At 46.2% G+C, this 18,298-nt stretch overlaps 50 non-coding genes and 4 pseudogenes across 50 annotated transcripts; all 54 read left to right on the forward strand.

Moving 5' to 3' along the window:
- The first annotated feature begins 97 nt into the window (after window positions 1-97).
- LOC146879405 (5S ribosomal RNA) lies at window positions 98-216 on the forward strand. The gene has a single exon (XR_014988188.1). It is a non-coding gene; the product is annotated as a 5S ribosomal RNA (ribosomal RNA).
- A 218-nt stretch (window positions 217-434) lies between these two features.
- Window positions 435-553, forward strand: LOC146879406 (5S ribosomal RNA). Its single transcript, XR_014988189.1, has one exon. It is a non-coding gene; the product is annotated as a 5S ribosomal RNA (ribosomal RNA).
- A 218-nt stretch (window positions 554-771) lies between these two features.
- LOC146879407 (5S ribosomal RNA) lies at window positions 772-890 on the forward strand. Its single transcript, XR_014988426.1, has one exon. It is a non-coding gene; the product is annotated as a 5S ribosomal RNA (ribosomal RNA).
- A 218-nt stretch (window positions 891-1,108) lies between these two features.
- Window positions 1,109-1,227, forward strand: LOC146879408 (5S ribosomal RNA). The gene has a single exon (XR_014988478.1). It is a non-coding gene; the product is annotated as a 5S ribosomal RNA (ribosomal RNA).
- Window positions 1,228-1,445: 218 nt separating this feature from the next.
- On the forward strand, window positions 1,446-1,564 carry LOC146879409 (5S ribosomal RNA). The gene has a single exon (XR_014988190.1). It is a non-coding gene; the product is annotated as a 5S ribosomal RNA (ribosomal RNA).
- A 218-nt stretch (window positions 1,565-1,782) lies between these two features.
- Window positions 1,783-1,901, forward strand: LOC146879410 (5S ribosomal RNA). Its single transcript, XR_014988191.1, has one exon. It is a non-coding gene; the product is annotated as a 5S ribosomal RNA (ribosomal RNA).
- Window positions 1,902-2,119: 218 nt separating this feature from the next.
- LOC146879411 (5S ribosomal RNA) lies at window positions 2,120-2,238 on the forward strand. Its single transcript, XR_014988192.1, has one exon. It is a non-coding gene; the product is annotated as a 5S ribosomal RNA (ribosomal RNA).
- A 218-nt stretch (window positions 2,239-2,456) lies between these two features.
- Window positions 2,457-2,575, forward strand: LOC146879412 (5S ribosomal RNA). The gene has a single exon (XR_014988632.1). It is a non-coding gene; the product is annotated as a 5S ribosomal RNA (ribosomal RNA).
- Window positions 2,576-2,793: 218 nt separating this feature from the next.
- LOC146879413 (5S ribosomal RNA) lies at window positions 2,794-2,912 on the forward strand. Its single transcript, XR_014988479.1, has one exon. It is a non-coding gene; the product is annotated as a 5S ribosomal RNA (ribosomal RNA).
- A 206-nt stretch (window positions 2,913-3,118) lies between these two features.
- On the forward strand, window positions 3,119-3,237 carry LOC146879414 (5S ribosomal RNA; annotated as a pseudogene).
- A 218-nt stretch (window positions 3,238-3,455) lies between these two features.
- Window positions 3,456-3,574, forward strand: LOC146879415 (5S ribosomal RNA). The gene has a single exon (XR_014988436.1). It is a non-coding gene; the product is annotated as a 5S ribosomal RNA (ribosomal RNA).
- A 217-nt stretch (window positions 3,575-3,791) lies between these two features.
- Window positions 3,792-3,910, forward strand: LOC146879416 (5S ribosomal RNA; annotated as a pseudogene).
- Window positions 3,911-4,128: 218 nt separating this feature from the next.
- LOC146879417 (5S ribosomal RNA) lies at window positions 4,129-4,247 on the forward strand. Its single transcript, XR_014988193.1, has one exon. It is a non-coding gene; the product is annotated as a 5S ribosomal RNA (ribosomal RNA).
- A 218-nt stretch (window positions 4,248-4,465) lies between these two features.
- Window positions 4,466-4,584, forward strand: LOC146879418 (5S ribosomal RNA). Its single transcript, XR_014988194.1, has one exon. It is a non-coding gene; the product is annotated as a 5S ribosomal RNA (ribosomal RNA).
- Window positions 4,585-4,802: 218 nt separating this feature from the next.
- On the forward strand, window positions 4,803-4,921 carry LOC146879419 (5S ribosomal RNA). The gene has a single exon (XR_014988480.1). It is a non-coding gene; the product is annotated as a 5S ribosomal RNA (ribosomal RNA).
- Window positions 4,922-5,304: 383 nt separating this feature from the next.
- On the forward strand, window positions 5,305-5,423 carry LOC146879420 (5S ribosomal RNA). Its single transcript, XR_014988195.1, has one exon. It is a non-coding gene; the product is annotated as a 5S ribosomal RNA (ribosomal RNA).
- Window positions 5,424-5,641: 218 nt separating this feature from the next.
- On the forward strand, window positions 5,642-5,760 carry LOC146879421 (5S ribosomal RNA). Its single transcript, XR_014988196.1, has one exon. It is a non-coding gene; the product is annotated as a 5S ribosomal RNA (ribosomal RNA).
- Window positions 5,761-5,978: 218 nt separating this feature from the next.
- Window positions 5,979-6,097, forward strand: LOC146879422 (5S ribosomal RNA). The gene has a single exon (XR_014988198.1). It is a non-coding gene; the product is annotated as a 5S ribosomal RNA (ribosomal RNA).
- A 218-nt stretch (window positions 6,098-6,315) lies between these two features.
- Window positions 6,316-6,434, forward strand: LOC146879423 (5S ribosomal RNA). The gene has a single exon (XR_014988427.1). It is a non-coding gene; the product is annotated as a 5S ribosomal RNA (ribosomal RNA).
- A 218-nt stretch (window positions 6,435-6,652) lies between these two features.
- On the forward strand, window positions 6,653-6,771 carry LOC146879424 (5S ribosomal RNA). Its single transcript, XR_014988482.1, has one exon. It is a non-coding gene; the product is annotated as a 5S ribosomal RNA (ribosomal RNA).
- A 218-nt stretch (window positions 6,772-6,989) lies between these two features.
- LOC146879425 (5S ribosomal RNA) lies at window positions 6,990-7,108 on the forward strand. The gene has a single exon (XR_014988199.1). It is a non-coding gene; the product is annotated as a 5S ribosomal RNA (ribosomal RNA).
- Window positions 7,109-7,326: 218 nt separating this feature from the next.
- On the forward strand, window positions 7,327-7,445 carry LOC146879426 (5S ribosomal RNA). The gene has a single exon (XR_014988200.1). It is a non-coding gene; the product is annotated as a 5S ribosomal RNA (ribosomal RNA).
- A 218-nt stretch (window positions 7,446-7,663) lies between these two features.
- Window positions 7,664-7,782, forward strand: LOC146879427 (5S ribosomal RNA). Its single transcript, XR_014988428.1, has one exon. It is a non-coding gene; the product is annotated as a 5S ribosomal RNA (ribosomal RNA).
- Window positions 7,783-8,000: 218 nt separating this feature from the next.
- Window positions 8,001-8,119, forward strand: LOC146879428 (5S ribosomal RNA). The gene has a single exon (XR_014988483.1). It is a non-coding gene; the product is annotated as a 5S ribosomal RNA (ribosomal RNA).
- A 218-nt stretch (window positions 8,120-8,337) lies between these two features.
- On the forward strand, window positions 8,338-8,456 carry LOC146879429 (5S ribosomal RNA). The gene has a single exon (XR_014988201.1). It is a non-coding gene; the product is annotated as a 5S ribosomal RNA (ribosomal RNA).
- A 218-nt stretch (window positions 8,457-8,674) lies between these two features.
- On the forward strand, window positions 8,675-8,793 carry LOC146879430 (5S ribosomal RNA). The gene has a single exon (XR_014988429.1). It is a non-coding gene; the product is annotated as a 5S ribosomal RNA (ribosomal RNA).
- Window positions 8,794-9,011: 218 nt separating this feature from the next.
- LOC146879431 (5S ribosomal RNA) lies at window positions 9,012-9,130 on the forward strand. Its single transcript, XR_014988484.1, has one exon. It is a non-coding gene; the product is annotated as a 5S ribosomal RNA (ribosomal RNA).
- A 218-nt stretch (window positions 9,131-9,348) lies between these two features.
- Window positions 9,349-9,467, forward strand: LOC146879432 (5S ribosomal RNA). The gene has a single exon (XR_014988202.1). It is a non-coding gene; the product is annotated as a 5S ribosomal RNA (ribosomal RNA).
- Window positions 9,468-9,685: 218 nt separating this feature from the next.
- Window positions 9,686-9,804, forward strand: LOC146879433 (5S ribosomal RNA). Its single transcript, XR_014988203.1, has one exon. It is a non-coding gene; the product is annotated as a 5S ribosomal RNA (ribosomal RNA).
- Window positions 9,805-10,022: 218 nt separating this feature from the next.
- LOC146879434 (5S ribosomal RNA) lies at window positions 10,023-10,141 on the forward strand. The gene has a single exon (XR_014988204.1). It is a non-coding gene; the product is annotated as a 5S ribosomal RNA (ribosomal RNA).
- A 218-nt stretch (window positions 10,142-10,359) lies between these two features.
- Window positions 10,360-10,478, forward strand: LOC146879435 (5S ribosomal RNA). The gene has a single exon (XR_014988205.1). It is a non-coding gene; the product is annotated as a 5S ribosomal RNA (ribosomal RNA).
- Window positions 10,479-10,696: 218 nt separating this feature from the next.
- LOC146879436 (5S ribosomal RNA) lies at window positions 10,697-10,815 on the forward strand. Its single transcript, XR_014988538.1, has one exon. It is a non-coding gene; the product is annotated as a 5S ribosomal RNA (ribosomal RNA).
- A 218-nt stretch (window positions 10,816-11,033) lies between these two features.
- LOC146879437 (5S ribosomal RNA) lies at window positions 11,034-11,152 on the forward strand. The gene has a single exon (XR_014988140.1). It is a non-coding gene; the product is annotated as a 5S ribosomal RNA (ribosomal RNA).
- Window positions 11,153-11,370: 218 nt separating this feature from the next.
- Window positions 11,371-11,489, forward strand: LOC146879438 (5S ribosomal RNA). The gene has a single exon (XR_014988485.1). It is a non-coding gene; the product is annotated as a 5S ribosomal RNA (ribosomal RNA).
- A 218-nt stretch (window positions 11,490-11,707) lies between these two features.
- Window positions 11,708-11,826, forward strand: LOC146879439 (5S ribosomal RNA). The gene has a single exon (XR_014988579.1). It is a non-coding gene; the product is annotated as a 5S ribosomal RNA (ribosomal RNA).
- A 218-nt stretch (window positions 11,827-12,044) lies between these two features.
- LOC146879440 (5S ribosomal RNA) lies at window positions 12,045-12,163 on the forward strand. The gene has a single exon (XR_014988206.1). It is a non-coding gene; the product is annotated as a 5S ribosomal RNA (ribosomal RNA).
- Window positions 12,164-12,381: 218 nt separating this feature from the next.
- LOC146879441 (5S ribosomal RNA) lies at window positions 12,382-12,500 on the forward strand. Its single transcript, XR_014988207.1, has one exon. It is a non-coding gene; the product is annotated as a 5S ribosomal RNA (ribosomal RNA).
- Window positions 12,501-12,718: 218 nt separating this feature from the next.
- On the forward strand, window positions 12,719-12,837 carry LOC146879442 (5S ribosomal RNA). The gene has a single exon (XR_014988209.1). It is a non-coding gene; the product is annotated as a 5S ribosomal RNA (ribosomal RNA).
- A 218-nt stretch (window positions 12,838-13,055) lies between these two features.
- On the forward strand, window positions 13,056-13,174 carry LOC146879443 (5S ribosomal RNA). Its single transcript, XR_014988210.1, has one exon. It is a non-coding gene; the product is annotated as a 5S ribosomal RNA (ribosomal RNA).
- Window positions 13,175-13,392: 218 nt separating this feature from the next.
- LOC146879444 (5S ribosomal RNA) lies at window positions 13,393-13,511 on the forward strand. Its single transcript, XR_014988486.1, has one exon. It is a non-coding gene; the product is annotated as a 5S ribosomal RNA (ribosomal RNA).
- A 206-nt stretch (window positions 13,512-13,717) lies between these two features.
- LOC146879445 (5S ribosomal RNA) lies at window positions 13,718-13,836 on the forward strand (annotated as a pseudogene).
- Window positions 13,837-14,054: 218 nt separating this feature from the next.
- Window positions 14,055-14,173, forward strand: LOC146879446 (5S ribosomal RNA). The gene has a single exon (XR_014988488.1). It is a non-coding gene; the product is annotated as a 5S ribosomal RNA (ribosomal RNA).
- A 218-nt stretch (window positions 14,174-14,391) lies between these two features.
- LOC146879447 (5S ribosomal RNA) lies at window positions 14,392-14,510 on the forward strand. Its single transcript, XR_014988601.1, has one exon. It is a non-coding gene; the product is annotated as a 5S ribosomal RNA (ribosomal RNA).
- A 218-nt stretch (window positions 14,511-14,728) lies between these two features.
- On the forward strand, window positions 14,729-14,847 carry LOC146879448 (5S ribosomal RNA). Its single transcript, XR_014988208.1, has one exon. It is a non-coding gene; the product is annotated as a 5S ribosomal RNA (ribosomal RNA).
- A 218-nt stretch (window positions 14,848-15,065) lies between these two features.
- Window positions 15,066-15,184, forward strand: LOC146879449 (5S ribosomal RNA). Its single transcript, XR_014988211.1, has one exon. It is a non-coding gene; the product is annotated as a 5S ribosomal RNA (ribosomal RNA).
- Window positions 15,185-15,402: 218 nt separating this feature from the next.
- Window positions 15,403-15,521, forward strand: LOC146879450 (5S ribosomal RNA). Its single transcript, XR_014988212.1, has one exon. It is a non-coding gene; the product is annotated as a 5S ribosomal RNA (ribosomal RNA).
- A 218-nt stretch (window positions 15,522-15,739) lies between these two features.
- LOC146879451 (5S ribosomal RNA) lies at window positions 15,740-15,858 on the forward strand. Its single transcript, XR_014988213.1, has one exon. It is a non-coding gene; the product is annotated as a 5S ribosomal RNA (ribosomal RNA).
- A 218-nt stretch (window positions 15,859-16,076) lies between these two features.
- LOC146879452 (5S ribosomal RNA) lies at window positions 16,077-16,195 on the forward strand. Its single transcript, XR_014988634.1, has one exon. It is a non-coding gene; the product is annotated as a 5S ribosomal RNA (ribosomal RNA).
- A 218-nt stretch (window positions 16,196-16,413) lies between these two features.
- LOC146879453 (5S ribosomal RNA) lies at window positions 16,414-16,532 on the forward strand. Its single transcript, XR_014988489.1, has one exon. It is a non-coding gene; the product is annotated as a 5S ribosomal RNA (ribosomal RNA).
- A 206-nt stretch (window positions 16,533-16,738) lies between these two features.
- Window positions 16,739-16,857, forward strand: LOC146879454 (5S ribosomal RNA; annotated as a pseudogene).
- Window positions 16,858-17,075: 218 nt separating this feature from the next.
- Window positions 17,076-17,194, forward strand: LOC146879455 (5S ribosomal RNA). Its single transcript, XR_014988636.1, has one exon. It is a non-coding gene; the product is annotated as a 5S ribosomal RNA (ribosomal RNA).
- A 218-nt stretch (window positions 17,195-17,412) lies between these two features.
- LOC146879456 (5S ribosomal RNA) lies at window positions 17,413-17,531 on the forward strand. The gene has a single exon (XR_014988382.1). It is a non-coding gene; the product is annotated as a 5S ribosomal RNA (ribosomal RNA).
- Window positions 17,532-17,749: 218 nt separating this feature from the next.
- LOC146879457 (5S ribosomal RNA) lies at window positions 17,750-17,868 on the forward strand. Its single transcript, XR_014988214.1, has one exon. It is a non-coding gene; the product is annotated as a 5S ribosomal RNA (ribosomal RNA).
- Window positions 17,869-18,086: 218 nt separating this feature from the next.
- On the forward strand, window positions 18,087-18,205 carry LOC146879458 (5S ribosomal RNA). Its single transcript, XR_014988509.1, has one exon. It is a non-coding gene; the product is annotated as a 5S ribosomal RNA (ribosomal RNA).
- Window positions 18,206-18,298: the final 93 nt, after the last annotated feature.

The raw sequence follows: 18,298 nt of genomic DNA on the forward strand, positions 1-18,298 counted from the left end.
AACCCACCTCACGTCCCCGTGCCCCCGCGCCGCGCCAAGTGTTCAAACTTAGGCCCAATGCGAAACCCATATGTACATTGATCGTGCAATACTTCACAGGTGCGATCATACCAGCACTAATGCACCGGATCCCATCAGAACTCCGCAGTTAAGCGTGCTTGGGCGAGAGTAGTACTAGGATGGGTGACCTCCTGGGAAGTCCTCGTGTTGCACCTCTTTTTTACGTTATTTTCTTTTCCTACGTTCTTTTCATCACTGTTTTCTTTTGCATTCAAATCCTAAATTATCACCTAAATCATTCCAACTGACTACTACCAAAATCTCTTCAGACCAAAACAACCCACCTCACGTCCCCGTGCCCCCGCGCCGCGCCAAGTGTTCAAACTTAGGCCCAATGCGAAACCCATATGTACATTGATCGTGCAATACTTCACAGGTGCGATCATACCAGCACTAATGCACCGGATCCCATCAGAACTCCGCAGTTAAGCGTGCTTGGGCGAGAGTAGTACTAGGATGGGTGACCTCCTGGGAAGTCCTCGTGTTGCACCTCTTTTTTACGTTATTTTCTTTTCCTACGTTCTTTTCATCATTGTTTTCTTTTGCAATCAAATTCTAAATTATCACCTAAATCATTCCAACTGACTACTACCAAAATCTCTTCAGACCAAAACAACCCACCTCACGTCCCCGTGCCCCCGCGCCGCGCCAAGTGTTCAAACTTAGGCCCAATGCGAAACCCATATGTACATTGATCGTGCAATACTTCACAGGTGCGATCATACCAGCACTAATGCATCGGATCCCATCAGAACTCCGCAGTTAAGCGTGCTTGGGCGAGAGTAGTACTAGGATGGGTGACCTCTTGGGAAGTTCTCGTGTTGCACCTCTTTTTTACGTTATTTTCTTTTCCTACGTTCTTTTCATCACTGTTTTCTTTTGCAATCAAATCCTAAATTATCACCTAAATCATTCCAACTGACTACTACCAAAATCTCTTCAGACCAAAACAACCCACCTCACGTCCCCGTGCCCCCGCGCCGAGTCAAGTCTTCAAACTTAGGCCCAATGCGAAACCCATATGTACATTGATCGTGCAATACTTCACAGGTGCGATCATACCAGCACTAATGCACCGGATCCCATCAGAACTCCGTAGGTAAGCGTGCTTGGGCGAGAGTAGTACTAGGATGGGTGACCTCCTGGGAAGTCCTCGTGTTGCACCTCTTTTTTACGTTATTTTCTTTTCCTACGTTCTTTTCATCACTGTTTTCTTTTGCAATCAAATCCTAAATTATCACCTAAATCATTCCAACTGACTACTACCAAAATCTCTTCAGACCAAAACAACCCACCTCACGTCCCCGTGCCCCCGCGCCGCGCCAAGTGTTCAAACTTAGGCCCAATGCGAAACCCATATGTACATTGATCGTGCAATACTTCACAGGTGCGATCATACCAGCACTAATGCACCGGATCCCATCAGAACTCCGCAGTTAAGCGTGCTTGGGCGAGAGTAGTACTAGGATGGGTGACCTCCTGGGAAGTCCTCGTGTTGCACCTCTTTTTTACGTTATTTTCTTTTCCTACGTTCTTTTCATCACTGTTTTCTTTTGCATTCAAATCCTAAATTATCACCTAAATCATTCCAACTGACTACTACCAAAATCTCTTCAGACCAAAACAACCCACCTCACGTCCCCGTGCCCCCGCGCCGCGCCAAGTGTTCAAACTTAGGCCCAATGCGAAACCCATATGTACATTGATCGTGCAATACTTCACAGGTGCGATCATACCAGCACTAATGCACCGGATCCCATCAGAACTCCGCAGTTAAGCGTGCTTGGGCGAGAGTAGTACTAGGATGGGTGACCTCCTGGGAAGTCCTCGTGTTGCACCTCTTTTTTACGTTATTTTCTTTTCCTACGTTCTTTTCATCATTGTTTTCTTTTGCAATCAAATTCTAAATTATCACCTAAATCATTCCAACTGACTACTACCAAAATCTCTTCAGACCAAAACAACCCACCTCACGTCCCCGTGCCCCCGCGCCGCGCCAAGTGTTCAAACTTAGGCCCAATGCGAAACCCATATGTACATTGATCGTGCAATACTTCACAGGTGCGATCATACCAGCACTAATGCACCGGATCCCATCAGAACTCCGCAGTTAAGCGTGCTTGGGCGAGAGTAGTACTAGGATGGGTGACCTCCTGGGAAGTCCTCGTGTTGCACCTCTTTTTTACGTTATTTTCTTTTCCTACGTTCTTTTCATCACTGTTTTCTTTTGCAATCAAATCCTAAATTATCACCTAAATCATTCCAACTGACTACTACCAAAATCTCTTCAGACCAAAACAACCCACCTCACGTCCCCGTGCCCCCGCGCCGCGCCAAGTGTTCAAACTTAGGCCCAATGCGAAACCCATATGTACATTGATCGTGCAATACTTCACAGGTGCGATCATACCAGCACTAATGCATCGGATCCCATCAGAACTCCGTAGGTAAGCGTGCTTGGGCGAGAGTAGTACTAGGATGGGTGACCTCCTGGGAAGTCCTCGTGTTGCACCTCTTTTTTACGTTATTTTCTTTTCCTACGTTCTTTTCATCACTGTTTTCTTTTGCAATCAAATCCTAAATTATCACCTAAATCATTCCAACTGACTACTACCAAAATCTCTTCAGACCAAAACAACCCACCTCACGTCCCCGTGCCCCCGCGCCGAGTCAAGTCTTCAAACTTAGGCCCAATGCGAAACCCATATGTACATTGATCGTGCAATACTTCACAGGTGCGATCATACCAGCACTAATGCACCGGATCCCATCAGAACTCCGTAGGTAAGCGTGCTTGGGCGAGAGTAGTACTAGGATGGGTGACCTCCTGGGAAGTCCTCGTGTTGCACCTCTTTTTTACGTTATTTTCTTTTCCTACGTTCTTTTCATCACTATTTTTTTTTGCAATCAAATCCTAAATGATTCCAACTGACTACTACTAAAATCTCTTCAGAACAAAACAACCCACCTCACGTCCCCGCGCCCCCGCGCCGTGCCAAGTGTTCAAACTTAGGCCCAATGCGAAACCCATATGTACATTGATCGTGCCATACTTCACGGGTGCGATCATACCAGCACTAATCCACCGGATCCCATCAGAACTTCGCAGTTAAGCGTGCTTGGGCGAGAGTAGTAATAGGATGGGTGACTTGCTGGGATGTCCTCGTGTTGTACCTCTTTTTCACGTTATTTTCTTTTCCTACGTTCTTTTCATCACTGTTTTTTTTTGCAATCAAATTCTAAATTATCACCTAAATCTTTCCAACTGACTACTTCCAAAATCTCTTCAGACCAAAACAACCCACCTCACGTCCCCGTGCCCCCGCGCCGCGCCAAGTGTTCAAACTTAGGCCCAATGCGAAACCCATATGTACATTGATCGTGCAATACTTCACAGGTGCGATCATACCAGCACTAATGCACCGGATCCCATCAGAACTCTGCAGTTAAGCGTGCTTGGGCGAGAGTAGTACTAGGATGGGTGACCTCCTGGGAAGTCCTCGTGTTGCACCTCTTTTTTACGTTATTTTCTTTTCCTACGTTCTTTTCGTCACTGTTTTCTTTTGCAATCAAATCCTAAATTATCACCTAAATCATTCCAACTGACTACTACCAAAATCTCTTCAGACCAAAACAACCCACCTCACGTCCCCGTGCCCCGCGCCGCGCCAAGTGTTCAAACTTAGGCCCAATGCGAAACCCATATGTACATTGATCGTGCAATACTTCACAGGTGCGATCATACCAGCACTAATGCACCGGATCCCATCAGAACTCCGCAGTTAAGCGTGCTTGGGCGAGAGTAGTAATTGGATGGGTGACTTGTTGGGATGTCCTCGTGTTGTACCTCTTTTTCACGTTATTTTCTTTTCCTACGTTCTTTTCATCACTGTTTTCTTTTGCAATCAAATCCTAAATTATCACCTAAATCATTCCAACTGACTACTACCAAAATCTCTTCAGACCAAAACAACCCACCTCACGTCCCCGTGCCTCCGCGCCGCGCCAAGTGTTCAAACTTAGGCCCAATGCGAAACCCATATGTACATTGATCGTGCAATACTTCACAGGTGCGATCATACCAGCACTAATGCACCGGATCCCATCAGAACTCCGCAGTTAAGCGTGCTTGGGCGAGAGTAGTACTAGGATGGGTGACCTCCTGGGAAGTCCTCGTGTTGCACCTCTTTTTTACGTTATTTTCTTTTCCTACGTTCTTTTCATCACTGTGTTCTTTTGCAATCAAATCCTAAATTATCACCTAAATCATTCCAACTGACTACTACCAAAATCTCTTCAGACCAAAACAACCCACCTCACGTCCCCGTGCCCCCGCGCCGCGCCAAGTGTTCAAACTTAGGCCCAATGCGAAACCCATATGTACATTGATCGTGCAATACTTCACAGGTGCGATCATACCAGCACTAATGCACCGGATCCCATCAGAACTCCGCAGTTAAGCGTGCTTGGGCGAGAGTAGTACTAGGATGGGTGACCTCCTGGGAAGTCCTCGTGTTGCACCTCTTTTTTACGTTATTTTCTTTTCCTACGTTCTTTTCATCACTGTTTTCTTTTGCATTCAAATCCTAAATTATCACCTAAATCATTCCAACTGACTACTACCAAAATCTCTTCAGCCCAAAACAACCCACCTCACGTCCCCGTGCCCCCGCGCCGCGCCAAGTGTTCAAACTTAGGCCCAATGCGAAACCCATATGTACATTGATCGTGCAATACTTCACAGGTGCGATCATACCAGCACTAATGCACCGGATCCCATCAGAACTCCGTAGGTAAGCGTGCTTGGGCGAGAGTAGTACTAGGATGGGTGACCTCCTGGGAAGTCCTCGTGTTGCACCTCTTTTTTACGTTATTTTCTTTTCCTACGTTCTTTTCATCACTATTTTTTTTGCAATCAAATCCTAAATGATTCCAACTGACTACTACTAAAATCTCTTCAGAACAAAACAACCCAGCTCACGTCCCCGCGCCCCCGCGCCGTGCCAAGTGTTCAAACTTGCACCTCTTTTTTACGTTATTTTCTTTTCCTACGTTCTTTTCATCACTGTTTTCTTTTGCAATCAAATCCTAAATTATCACCTAAATCATTCCAACTGACTACTACCAAAATCTCTTCAGACCAAAACAACCCACCTCACGTCCCCGTGCCCCCGCGCCGAGTCAAGTCTTCAAACTTAGGCCCAATGCGAAACCCATATGTACATTGATCGTGCAATACTTCACAGGTGCGATCATACCAGCACTAATGCACCGGATCCCATCAGAACTCCGCAGTTAAGCGTGCTTGGGCGAGAGTAGTACTAGGATGGGTGACCTCCTGGGAAGTCCTCGTGTTGCACCTCTTTTTTACGTTATTTTCTTTTCCTACGTTCTTTTCATCACTGTGTTCTTTTGCAATCAAATCCTAAATTATCACCTAAATCATTCCAACTGACTACTACCAAAATCTCTTCAGACCAAAACAACCCACCTCACGTCCCCGTGCCCCCGCGCCGCGCCAAGTGTTCAAACTTAGGCCCAATGCGAAACCCATATGTACATTGATCGTGCAATACTTCACAGGTGCGATCATACCAGCACTAATGCACCGGATCCCATCAGAACTCCGCAGTTAAGCGTGCTTGGGCGAGAGTAGTACTAGGATGGGTGACCTCCTGGGAAGTCCTCGTGTTGCACCTCTTTTTTACGTTATTTTCTTTTCCTACGTTCTTTTCATCACTGTTTTCTTTTGCATTCAAATCCTAAATTATCACCTAAATCATTCCAACTGACTACTACCAAAATCTCTTCAGACCAAAACAACCCACCTCACGTCCCCGTGCCCCCGCGCCGCGCCAAGTGTTCAAACTTAGGCCCAATGCGAAACCCATATGTACATTGATCGTGCAATACTTCACAGGTGCGATCATACCAGCACTAATGCACCGGATCCCATCAGAACTCCGCAGTTAAGCGTGCTTGGGCGAGAGTAGTACTAGGATGGGTGACCTCCTGGGAAGTCCTCGTGTTGCACCTCTTTTTTACGTTATTTTCTTTTCCTACGTTCTTTTCATCATTGTTTTCTTTTGCAATCAAATTCTAAATTATCACCTAAATCATTCCAACTGACTACTACCAAAATCTCTTCAGACCAAAACAACCCACCTCACGTCCCCGTGCCCCCGCGCCGCGCCAAGTGTTCAAACTTAGGCCCAATGCGAAACCCATATGTACATTGATCGTGCAATACTTCACAGGTGCGATCATACCAGCACTAATGCATCGGATCCCATCAGAACTCCGCAGTTAAGCGTGCTTGGGCGAGAGTAGTACTAGGATGGGTGACCTCTTGGGAAGTTCTCGTGTTGCACCTCTTTTTTACGTTATTTTCTTTTCCTACGTTCTTTTCATCACTGTTTTCTTTTGCAATCAAATCCTAAATTATCACCTAAATCATTCCAACTGACTACTACCAAAATCTCTTCAGACCAAAACAACCCACCTCACGTCCCCGTGCCCCCGCGCCGAGTCAAGTCTTCAAACTTAGGCCCAATGCGAAACCCATATGTACATTGATCGTGCAATACTTCACAGGTGCGATCATACCAGCACTAATGCACCGGATCCCATCAGAACTCCGTAGGTAAGCGTGCTTGGGCGAGAGTAGTACTAGGATGGGTGACCTCCTGGGAAGTCCTCGTGTTGCACCTCTTTTTTACGTTATTTTCTTTTCCTACGTTCTTTTCATCACTGTTTTCTTTTGCAATCAAATCCTAAATTATCACCTAAATCATTCCAACTGACTACTACCAAAATCTCTTCAGACCAAAACAACCCACCTCACGTCCCCGTGCCCCCGCGCCGCGCCAAGTGTTCAAACTTAGGCCCAATGCGAAACCCATATGTACATTGATCGTGCAATACTTCACAGGTGCGATCATACCAGCACTAATGCACCGGATCCCATCAGAACTCCGCAGTTAAGCGTGCTTGGGCGAGAGTAGTACTAGGATGGGTGACCTCCTGGGAAGTCCTCGTGTTGCACCTCTTTTTTACGTTATTTTCTTTTCCTACGTTCTTTTCATCACTGTTTTCTTTTGCATTCAAATCCTAAATTATCACCTAAATCATTCCAACTGACTACTACCAAAATCTCTTCAGACCAAAACAACCCACCTCACGTCCCCGTGCCCCCGCGCCGCGCCAAGTGTTCAAACTTAGGCCCAATGCGAAACCCATATGTACATTGATCGTGCAATACTTCACAGGTGCGATCATACCAGCACTAATGCACCGGATCCCATCAGAACTCCGCAGTTAAGCGTGCTTGGGCGAGAGTAGTACTAGGATGGGTGACCTCCTGGGAAGTCCTCGTGTTGCACCTCTTTTTTACGTTATTTTCTTTTCCTACGTTCTTTTCATCATTGTTTTCTTTTGCAATCAAATTCTAAATTATCACCTAAATCATTCCAACTGACTACTACCAAAATCTCTTCAGACCAAAACAACCCACCTCACGTCCCCGTGCCCCCGCGCCGCGCCAAGTGTTCAAACTTAGGCCCAATGCGAAACCCATATGTACATTGATCGTGCAATACTTCACAGGTGCGATCATACCAGCACTAATGCATCGGATCCCATCAGAACTCCGCAGTTAAGCGTGCTTGGGCGAGAGTAGTACTAGGATGGGTGACCTCTTGGGAAGTTCTCGTGTTGCACCTCTTTTTTACGTTATTTTCTTTTCCTACGTTCTTTTCATCACTGTTTTCTTTTGCAATCAAATCCTAAATTATCACCTAAATCATTCCAACTGACTACTACCAAAATCTCTTCAGACCAAAACAACCCACCTCACGTCCCCGTGCCCCCGCGCCGAGTCAAGTCTTCAAACTTAGGCCCAATGCGAAACCCATATGTACATTGATCGTGCAATACTTCACAGGTGCGATCATACCAGCACTAATGCACCGGATCCCATCAGAACTCCGTAGGTAAGCGTGCTTGGGCGAGAGTAGTACTAGGATGGGTGACCTCCTGGGAAGTCCTCGTGTTGCACCTCTTTTTTACGTTATTTTCTTTTCCTACGTTCTTTTCATCACTGTTTTCTTTTGCAATCAAATCCTAAATTATCACCTAAATCATTCCAACTGACTACTACCAAAATCTCTTCAGACCAAAACAACCCACCTCACGTCCCCGTGCCCCCGCGCCGCGCCAAGTGTTCAAACTTAGGCCCAATGCGAAACCCATATGTACATTGATCGTGCAATACTTCACAGGTGCGATCATACCAGCACTAATGCACCGGATCCCATCAGAACTCCGCAGTTAAGCGTGCTTGGGCGAGAGTAGTACTAGGATGGGTGACCTCCTGGGAAGTCCTCGTGTTGCACCTCTTTTTTACGTTATTTTCTTTTCCTACGTTCTTTTCATCATTGTTTTCTTTTGCAATCAAATCCTAAATTATCACCTAAATCATTCCAACTGACTACTACCAAAATCTCTTCAGACCAAAACAACCCACCTCACGTCCCCGTGCCCCCGCGCCGCGCCAAGTGTTCAAACTTAGGCCCAATGCGAAACCCATATGTACATTGATCGTGCAATACTTCACAGGTGCGATCATACCAGCACTAATGCATCGGATCCCATCAGAACTCCGCAGTTAAGCGTGCTTGGGCGAGAGTAGTACTAGGATGGGTGACCTCTTGGGAAGTTCTCGTGTTGCACCTCTTTTTTACGTTATTTTCTTTTCCTACGTTCTTTTCATCACTGTTTTCTTTTGCAATCAAATCCTAAATTATCACCTAAATCATTCCAACTGACTACTACCAAAATCTCTTCAGACCAAAACAACCCACCTCACGTCCCCGTGCCCCCGCGCCGAGTCAAGTCTTCAAACTTAGGCCCAATGCGAAACCCATATGTACATTGATCGTGCAATACTTCACAGGTGCGATCATACCAGCACTAATGCACCGGATCCCATCAGAACTCCGTAGGTAAGCGTGCTTGGGCGAGAGTAGTACTAGGATGGGTGACCTCCTGGGAAGTCCTCGTGTTGCACCTCTTTTTTACGTTATTTTCTTTTCCTACGTTCTTTTCATCACTGTTTTCTTTTGCAATCAAATCCTAAATTATCACCTAAATCATTCCAACTGACTACTACCAAAATCTCTTCAGACCAAAACAACCCACCTCACGTCCCCGTGCCCCCGCGCCGCACCAAGTGTTCAAACTTAGGCCCAATGCGAAACCCATATGTACATTGATCGTGCAATACTTCACAGGTGCGATCATACCAGCACTAATGCACCGGATCCCATCAGAACTCCGCAGTTAAGCGTGCTTGGGCGAGAGTAGTACTAGGATGGGTGACCTCCTGGGAAGTCCTCGTGTTGCACCTCTTTTTTACGTTATTTTCTTTTCCTACGTTCTTTTCATCACTGTTTTCTTTTGCAATCAAATCCTAAATTATCACCTAAATCATTCCAACTGACTACTACCAAAATCTCTTCAGACCAAAACAACCCACCTCACGTCCCCGTGCCCCCGCGCCGCGCCAAGTGTTCAAACTTAGGCCCAATGCGAAACCCATATGTACATTGATCGTGCAATACTTCACAGGTGCGATCATACCAGCACTAATGCACCGGATCCCATCAGAACTCCGCAGTTAAGCGTGCTTGGGCGAGAGTAGTACTAGGATGGGTGACCTCCTGGGAAGTCCTCGTGTTGCACCTCTTTTTTACGTTATTTTCTTTTCCTACGTTCTTTTCATCACTGTTTTCTTTTGCAATCAAATCCTAAATTATCACCTAAATCATTCCAACTGACTACTACCAAAATCTCTTCAGACCAAAACAACCCACCTCATGTCCCCGTGCCCCCGCGCCGAGCCAAGTGTTCAAACTTAGGCCCAATGCGAAACCCATATGTACATTGATCGTGCAATACTTCACAGGTGCGATCATACCAGCACTAATGCACCGGATCCCATCAGAACTCCGCAGTTAAGCGTGCTTGGGCGAGAGTAGTACTAGGATGGGTGACCTCCTGGGAAGTCCTCGTGTTGCACCTCTTTTTTACGTTATTTTCTTTTCCTACGTTCTTTTCATCACTGTTTTCTTTTGCAATCAAATCCTAAATTATCACCTAAATCATTCCAACTGACTACTACCAAAATCTCTTCAGACCAAAACAACCCACCTCACGTCCCCGTGCCCCCGCGCCGCGCCAAGTGTTCAAACTTAGGCCCAATGCGAAACCCATATGTACATTGATCGTGCAATACTTCACAGGTGCGATCATACCAGCACTAATGCACCGGATCCCATCAGAACTCCGCAGTTAAGCGTGCTTGGGCGAGAGTAGTACTAGGATGGGTGACCTCCTGGGAAGTCCTCGTGTTGCACCTCTTTTTTACGTTATTTTCTTTTCCTACGTTCTTTTCATCACTGTTTTCTTTTGCAATCAAATCCTAAATTATCACCTAAATCATTCCAACTGACTACTACCAAAATCTCTTCAGACCAAAACAACCCACCTCATGTCCCCGTGCCCCCGCGCCGAGCCAAGTGTTCAAACTTAGGCCCAATGCGAAACCCATATGTACATTGATCGTGCAATACTTCACAGGTGCGATCATACCAGCACTAATGCACCGGATCCCATCAGAACTCCACAGTTAAGCGTGCTTGGGCGAGAGTAGTACTAGGATGGGTGACCTCCTGGGAAGTCCTCGTGTTGCACCTCTTTTTTACGTTATTTTCTTTTCCTACGTTCTTTTCATCACTGTTTTCTTTTGCAATCAAATCCTAAATTATCACCTAAATCATTCCAACTGACTACTACCAAAATCTCTTCAGACCAAAACAACCCACCTCACGTCCCCGTGCCCCCGCGCCGCGCCAAGTGTTCAAACTTAGGCCCAATGCGAAACCCATATGTACATTGATCGTGCAATACTTCACAGGTGCGATCATACCAGCACTAATGCATCGGATCCCATCAGAACTCCGTAGGTAAGCGTGCTTGGGCGAGAGTAGTACTAGGATGGGTGACCTCCTGGAAAGTCCTCGTGTTGCACCTCTTTTTTACGTTATTTTCTTTTCCTACGTTCTTTTCATCACTGTTTTCTTTTGCAATCAAATCCTAAATTATCACCTAAATCATTCCAACTGACTACTACCAAAATCTCTTCAGACCAAAACAACCCACCTCACGTCCCCGTGCCCCCGCGCCGAGTCAAGTCTTCAAACTTAGGCCCAATGCGAAACCCATATGTACATTGATCGTGCAATACTTCACAGGTGCGATCATACCAGCACTAATGCACCGGATCCCATCAGAACTCCGTAGGTAAGCGTGCTTGGGCGAGAGTAGTACTAGGATGGGTGACCTCCTGGGAAGTCCTCGTGTTGCACCTCTTTTTTACGTTATTTTCTTTTCCTACGTTCTTTTCATCACTGTTTTCTTTTGCAATCAAATCCTAAATTATCACCTAAATCATTCCAACTGACTACTACCAAAATCTCTTCAGACCAAAACAACCCACCTCACGTCCCCGTGCCCCCGCGCCGCACCAAGTGTTCAAACTTAGGCCCAATGCGAAACCCATATGTACATTGATCGTGCAATACTTCACAGGTGCGATCATACCAGCACTAATGCACCGGATCCCATCAGAACTCCGCAGTTAAGCGTGCTTGGGCGAGAGTATTACTAGGATGGGTGACCTCCTGGGAAGTCCTCGTGTTGCACCTCTTTTTTACGTTATTTTCTTTTCCTACGTTCTTTTCATCACTGTTTTCTTTTGCAATCAAATCCTAAATTATCACCTAAATCATTCCAACTGACTACTACCAAAATCTCTTCAGACCAAAACAACCCACCTCACGTCCCCGTGCCCCCGCGCCGCGCCAAGTGTTCAAACTTAGGCCCAATGCGAAACCCATATGTACATTGATCGTGCAATACTTCACAGGTGCGATCATACCAGCACTAATGCACCGGATCCCATCAGAACTCCGCAGTTAAGCGTGCTTGGGCGAGAGTAGTACTAGGATGGGTGACCTCCTGGGAAGTCCTCGTGTTGCACCTCTTTTTTACGTTATTTTCTTTTCCTACGTTCTTTTCATCACTGTTTTCTTTTGCAATCAAATCCTAAATTATCACCTAAATCATTCCAACTGACTACTACCAAAATCTCTTCAGACCAAAACAACCCACCTCATGTCCCCGTGCCCCCGCGCCGAGCCAAGTGTTCAAACTTAGGCCCAATGCGAAACCCATATGTACATTGATCGTGCAATACTTCACAGGTGCGATCATACCAGCACTAATGCACCGGATCCCATCAGAACTCCGCAGTTAAGCGTGCTTGGGCGAGAGTAGTACTAGGATGGGTGACCTCCTGGGAAGTCCTCGTGTTGCACCTCTTTTTTACGTTATTTTCTTTTCCTACGTTCTTTTCATCACTGTTTTCTTTTGCAATCAAATCCTAAATTATCACCTAAATCATTCCAACTGACTACTACCAAAATCTCTTCAGACCAAAACAACCCACCTCACGTCCCCGTGCCCCCGCGCCCTGCCAAGTGTTCAAACTTAGGCCCAATGCGAAACCCATATGTACATTGATCGTGCAATACTTCACAGGTGCGATCATACCAGCACTAATGCACCGGATCCCATCAGAACTCCGCAGTTAAGCGTGCTTGGGCGAGAGTAGTACTAGGATGGGTGACCTCCTGGGAAGTCCTCGTGTTGCACCTCTTTTTTACGTTATTTTCTTTTCCTACGTTCTTTTCATCACTGTTTTCTTTTGCAATCAAATCCTAAATTATCACCTAAATCATTCCAACTGACTACTACCAAAATCTCTTCAGACCAAAACAACCCACCTCATGTCCCCGTGCCCCCGCGCCGAGCCAAGTGTTCAAACTTAGGCCCAATGCGAAACCCATATGTACATTGATCGTGCAATACTTCACAGGTGCGATCATACCAGCACTAATGCACCGGATCCCATCAGAACTCCGCAGTTAAGCGTGCTTGGGCGAGAGTAGTACTAGGATGGGTGACCTCCTGGGAAGTCCTCGTGTTGCACCTCTTTTTTACGTTATTTTCTTTTCCTACGTTCTTTTCATCACTGTTTTCTTTTGCAATCAAATCCTAAATTATCACCTAAATCATTCCAACTGACTACTACCAAAATCTCTTCAGACCAAAACAACCCACCTCACGTCCCCGTGCCCCCGCGCCGAGTCAAGTCTTCAAACTTAGGCCCAATGCGAAACCCATATGTACATTGATCGTGCAATACTTCACAGGTGCGATCATACCAGCACTAATGCACCGGATCCCATCAGAACTCCGTAGGTAAGCGTGCTTGGGCGAGAGTAGTACTAGGATGGGTGACCTCCTGGGAAGTCCTCGTGTTGCACCTCTTTTTTACGTTATTTTCTTTTCCTACGTTCTTTTCATCACTATTTTTTTTTGCAATCAAATCCTAAATGATTCCAACTGACTACTACTAAAATCTCTTCAGCACAAAACAACCCAGCTCACGTCCCCGCGCCCCCGCGCCGTGCCAAGTGTTCAAACTTAGGCCCAATGCGAAACCCATATGTACATTGATCGTGCCATACTTCACGGGTGCGATCATACCAGCACTAATCCACCGGATCCCATCAGAACTTCGCAGTTAAGCGTGCTTGGGCGAGAGTAGTAATAGGATGGGTGACTTGCTGGGATGTCCTCGTGTTGTACCTCTTTTTCACGTTATTTTCTTTTCCTACGTTCTTTTCATCACTGTTTTCTTTTGCAATCAAATCCTAAATTATCACCTAAATCATTCCAACTGACTACTACCAAAATCTCTTCAGACCAAAACAACCCACCTCACGTCCCCGTGCCCCCGCGCCGAGTCAAGTCTTCAAACTTAGGCCCAATGCGAAACCCATATGTACATTGATCGTGCAATACTTCACAGGTGCGATCATACCAGCACTAATGCACCGGATCCCATCAGAACTCCGTAGGTAAGCGTGCTTGGGCGAGAGTAGTACTAGGATGGGTGACCTCCTGGGAAGTCCTCGTGTTGCACCTCTTTTTTACGTTATTTTCTTTTCCTACGTTCTTTTCATCACTGTTTTCTTTTGCAATCAAATCCTAAATTATCACCTAAATCATTCCAACTGACTACTACCAAAATCTCTTCAGACCAAAACAACCCACCTCACGTCCCCGTGCCCCCGCGCCGCACCAAGTGTTCAAACTTAGGCCCAATGCGAAACCCATATGTACATTGATCGTGCAATACTTCACAGGTGCGATCATACCAGCACTAATGCACCGGATCCCATCAAAACTCCGCAGTTAAGCGTGCTTGGGCGAGAGTAGTACTAGGATGGGTGACCTCCTGGGAAGTCCTCGTGTTGCACCTCTTTTTTACGTTATTTTCTTTTCCTACGTTCTTTTCATCACTGTTTTCTTTTGCAATCAAATCCTAAATTATCACCTAAATCATTCCAACTGACTACTACCAAAATCTCTTCAGACCAAAACAACCCACCTCACGTCCCCGTGCCCCCGCGCCGCGCCAAGTGTTCAAACTTAGGCCCAATGCGAAACCCATATGTACATTGATCGTGCAATACTTCACAGGTGCGATCATACCGGCACTAATGCACCGGATCCCATCAGAACTCCGCAGTTAAGCGTGCTTGGGCGAGAGTAGTACTAGGATGGGTGACCTCCTGGGAAGTCCTCGTGTTGCACCTCTTGTTTACGTTATTTTCTTTTCCTACGTTCTTTTCATCACTGTTTTCTTTTGCAATCAAATCCTAAATTATCACCTAAATCATTCCAACTGACTACTTCCAAAATCTCTTCAGACCAAAACAACCCACCTCATGTCCCCGTGCCCCCGCGCCGAGCCAAGTGTTCAAACTTAGGCCCAATGCGAAACCCATATGTACATTGATCGTGCAATACTTCACAGGTGCGATCATACCAGCACTAATGCACCGGATCCCATCAGAACTCCGCAGTTAAGCGTGCTTGGGCGAGAGTAGTACTAGGATGGGTGACCTCCTGGGAAGTCCTCGTGTTGCACCTCTTTTTTACGTTATTTTCTTTTCCTACGTTCTTTTCATCACTGTTTTCTTTTGCAATCAAATCCTAAATTATCACCTAAATCATTCCAACTGACTACTACCAAAATCTCTTCAGACCAAAACAACCCACCTCACGTCCCCGTGCCCCCGCGCCGCGCCAAGTGTTCAAACTTAGGCCCAATGCGAAACCCATATGTACATTGATCGTGCAATACTTCACAGGTGCGATCATACCAGCACTAATGCACCGGATCCCATCAGAACTCCGCAGTTAAGCGTGCTTGGGCGAGAGTAGTACTAGGATGGGTGACCTCCTGGGAAGTCCTCGTGTTGCACCTCTTTTTTACGTTATTTTCTTTTCCTACGTTCTTTTCATCACTGTTTTCTTTTGCAATCAAATCCTAAATTATCACCTAAATCATTCCAACTGACTACTACCAAAATCTCTTCAGACCAAAACAACCCACCTCATGTCCCCGTGCCCCCGCGCCGAGCCAAGTGTTCAAACTTAGGCCCAATGCGAAACCCATATGTACATTGATCGTGCAATACTTCACAGGTGCGATCATACCAGCACTAATGCACCGGATCCCATCAGAACTCCGCAGTTAAGCGTGCTTGGGCGAGAGTAGTACTAGGATGGGTGACCTCCTGGGAAGTCCTCGTGTTGCACCTCTTTTTTACGTTATTTTCTTTTCCTACGTTCTTTTCATCACTGTTTTCTTTTGCAATCAAATCCTAAATTATCACCTAAATCATTCCAACTGACTACTACCAAAATCTCTTCAGACCAAAACAACCCAGCTCACGTCCCCGTGCCCCCGCGCCGCGCCAAGTGTTCAAACTTAGGCCCAATGCGAAACCCATATGTACATTGATCGTGCAATACTTCACAGGTGCGATCATACCAGCACTAATGCATCGGATCCCATCAGAACTCCGTAGGTAAGCGTGCTTGGGCGAGAGTAGTACTAGGATGGGTGACCTCCTGGGAAGTCCTCGTGTTGCACCTCTTTTTTACGTTATTTTCTTTTCCTACGTTCTTTTCATCACTGTGTTCTTTTGCAATCAAATCCTAAATTATCACCTAAATCATTCCAACTGACTACTACCAAAATCTCTTCAGACCAAAACAACCCACCTCACGTCCCCGTGCCCCCGCGCCGAGTCAAGTCTTCAAACTTAGGCCCAATGCGAAACCCATATGTACATTGATCGTGCAATACTTCACAGGTGCGATCATACCAGCACTAATGCACCGGATCCCATCAGAACTCCGTAGGTAAGCGTGCTTGGGCGAGAGTAGTACTAGGATGGGTGACCTCCTGGGAAGTCCTCGTGTTGCACCTCTTTTTTACGTTATTTTCTTTTCCTACGTTCTTTTCATCACTATTTTTTTTTGCAATCAAATCCTAAATGATTCCAACTGACTACTACTAAAATCTCTTCAGCACAAAACAACCCAGCTCACGTCCCCGCGCCCCCGCGCCGTGCCAAGTGTTCAAACTTAGGCCCAATGCGAAACCCATATGTACATTGATCGTGCCATACTTCACGGGTGCGATCATACCAGCACTAATCCACCGGATCCCATCAGAACTTCGCAGTTAAGCGTGCTTGGGCGAGAGTAGTAATAGGATGGGTGACTTGCTGGGATGTCCTCGTGTTGTACCTCTTTTTCACGTTATTTTCTTTTCCTACGTTCTTTTCATCACTGTTTTTTTTTGCAATCAAATTCTAAATTATCACCTAAATCTTTCCAACTGACTACTTCCAAAATCTCTTCAGACCAAAACAACCCACCTCACGTCCCCGTGCCCCCGCGCCGCGCCAAGTGTTCAAACTTAGGCCCAATGCGAAACCCATATGTACATTGATCGTGCAATACTTCACAGGTGCGATCATACCAGCACTAATGCACCGGATCCCATCAGAACTCCGCAGTAAAGCGTGCTTGGGCGAGAGTAGTACTAGGATGGGTGACCTCCTGGGAAGTCCTCATGTTGCACCTCTTTTTTACGTTATTTTCTTTTCCTACGTTCTTTTCGTCACTGTTTTCTTTTGCAATCAAATCCTAAATTATCACCTAAATCATTCCAACTGACTACTACCAAAATCTCTTCAGCCCAAAACAACCCACCTCACGTCCCCGTGCCCCCGCGCCGCGCCAAGTGTTCAAACTTAGGCCCAATGCGAAACCCATATGTACATTGATCGTGCAATACTTCACAGGTGCGATCATACCAGCACTAATGCACCGGATCCCATCAGAACTCCGTAGTTAAGCGTGCTTGGGCGAGAGTAGTACTAGGATGGGTGACCTCCTGGGAAGTCCTCGTGTTGCACCTTTTTTTTACGTTATTTTCTTTTCCTACGTTCTTTTCATCACTGTTTTCTTTTGCAATCAAATCCTAAATTATCACCTAAATCATTCCAACTGACTACTACCAAAATCTCTTCAGACCAAAACAACCCACCTCACGTCCCCGTGCCCCCGCGCCGCGCCAAGTGTTCAAACTTAGGCCCAATGCGAAACCCATATGTACATTGATCGTGCAATACTTCACAGGTGCGATCATACCAGCACTAATGCACCGGATCCCATCAGAACTCCGCAGTTAAGCGTGCTTGGGCGAGAGTAGTACTAGGATGGGTGACCTCCTGGGAAGTCCTCGTGTTGCACCTCTTTTTTACGTTATTTTCTTTTCCTACGTTCTTTTCATCACTGTTTTCTTTTGCAATCAAATCCTAAATTATCACCTAAATCATTCCAACTGACTACTACCAAAATCTCTTCAGACCAAAACAACCCACCTCACGTCCCCGTGCCCCCGCGCCGCGCCAAGTGTTCAAACTTAGGCCCAATGCGAAACCCATATGTACATTGATCGTGCAATACTTCACAGGTGCGATCATACCAGCACTAATGCATCGGATCCCATCAGAACTCCGCAGTTAAGCGTGCTTGGGCGAGAGTAGTACTAGGATGGGTGACCTCCTGGGAAGTCCTCGTGTTGCACCTCTTTTTTACGTTATTTTCTTTTCCTACGTTCTTTTCATCACTGTTTTCTTTTGCAATCAAATCCTAAATTATCACCTAAATCATTCCAACTGAC

Source organism: Vigna unguiculata, unplaced genomic scaffold, assembly GCF_037176805.1.
Source record: "Vigna unguiculata cultivar grain cowpea cultivar isolate G323 ecotype 2 unplaced genomic scaffold, ASM3717680v1 ptg000026l_ERROPOS8025000, whole genome shotgun sequence".
Lineage (NCBI taxonomy): Eukaryota > Viridiplantae > Streptophyta > Magnoliopsida > Fabales > Fabaceae > Vigna > Vigna unguiculata.